The 1526-nt window shown below is 42.0% G+C and overlaps 1 non-coding gene across 1 annotated transcript; it reads right to left on the bottom strand.

Annotated features, from left to right (window-relative positions):
• Positions 1–600: 600 nt before the first annotated feature.
• On the bottom strand, positions 601–673 carry trnak-cuu (transfer RNA lysine (anticodon CUU)). The gene has a single exon. It is a non-coding gene; the product is annotated as a tRNA-Lys (tRNA).
• Positions 674–1526: the final 853 nt, after the last annotated feature.

Here is a 1526-nt window from a genome sequence, read left to right as displayed (position 1 = left end):
ATTTTTTTTTTGATCCTGTGCAGGGCCCCTCCATATCAGACGATGATGCAACCACAGAGAATAAAATGTTTGCTGGGTGCAGGCTCCACTCACTCATGTGCTTTAGTCTCCAGTCTCCATGGACTTCGGGCCTCGGATCCTACACACCTCACCCCTTTTCCTCACTCCTCTACTCAGGTTAGACAAAGGCGTCATTCACTACTTCGAGCATGTCACAGTGTTTAGATTGTATCAGAGACTCTTCCACAGAGAAGAAACCAACCTGGTGTTTTTGAAATGCCTAATGCACATGTAGCACAATCTACTTTGAAAAAGAAATGTTCATGCCCTACAGAGAATTTTTCTTTTAGAGATTTAGAAAGTACAACACGGTAACATCCTTCCGACCCATTGAGCCCACGCTACCCAAGTACGCCGATGTGACCAATTAACCTACTAACCCATACAACACTGGAATGTGGGAGGAAACCAAAGCACACGAAGAAAACGCATACGGTCATGGGGAGAATGTACAAACTCCTTACAGAGGGCAATGAAATTGAATCCACGTTGCAGGCACGCTATGCTAACCACTACACTACAGTTCTATCCACAATAATTCACCCAACATGGGGCTTGAACCCACGACCCTGAGATTAAGAGTCTGATGCTCTACCAACTGAGCTAGTCGAGCACTAAATTCTATGTATTCTATGATTTCCAGTGTGTCCAATGCCTGTGGCCATGCTTTGGTAATCACTTGGAATCAAGGGACTTGGCAAACCCTGTAAAATCTTCTCATGAGCCCTTAAAGGACTGTAGACCCTCTGTTAATGACTCTGATCTAGTCAAAGTATGAACTGCACTGAGTCCCTCTGGGCATATCACCAGCCGTTTACACTCACTGGTGCAAAGACTCCCTCATGTTCCCCACTTCAAACTTCAGCAGGACAGAGTCTATAAGTGTCAGAGCTGCAAGAATATTTGCAACAGATTTGCCCAATATCCAGTGACACTCCACAGGTGCTCATGAAAGAGCTACATATGTAATACATACACTATTGCGGTGACTAAATTGAGCTCTTTGTTACAGTGTCAAAGGATGAATATACAGCTAACTAGAAGGCTAAGTGACAAAACAGATCTGTCCTAAACTGTACATTAAGTGGCAGGGCTACACCTTTAACAATACATCAATAATTTCAGAACTCCAGAATGATCCATAACATGCACTACACTGCCTTTCCTGCATTGAACAGAGAATAAGCTACGCATTCACATTATTTATGTATTTATCCTGTCGTGTGGCTTTGATCATGAATTCTGCCCTTGTATCCTCTTCTTAACTCAAGGATGGTACAGTACCTTAACTCAGTTTAGTGGAATTGTACGTCTTTTCTTCCATTTCAAATTCTGGAATACATTCTCCGTGACATAATTCTTTCATATTCCCTTAACATCTCTTGCAGAAATTAAGTGATTGATACATGCGCTTCTAATTTTATCTCTGAATTCCACAAGAAATCTCTGTGTTGTATACTTCAAAT

This window comes from Mobula birostris, chromosome 18 (assembly GCF_030028105.1).
Source record: "Mobula birostris isolate sMobBir1 chromosome 18, sMobBir1.hap1, whole genome shotgun sequence".
NCBI lineage: Eukaryota > Metazoa > Chordata > Chondrichthyes > Myliobatiformes > Myliobatidae > Mobula > Mobula birostris.
Note: the sequence above shows the minus strand (reverse complement) of the source record. Positions and strands in the feature narration are given on the sequence as shown.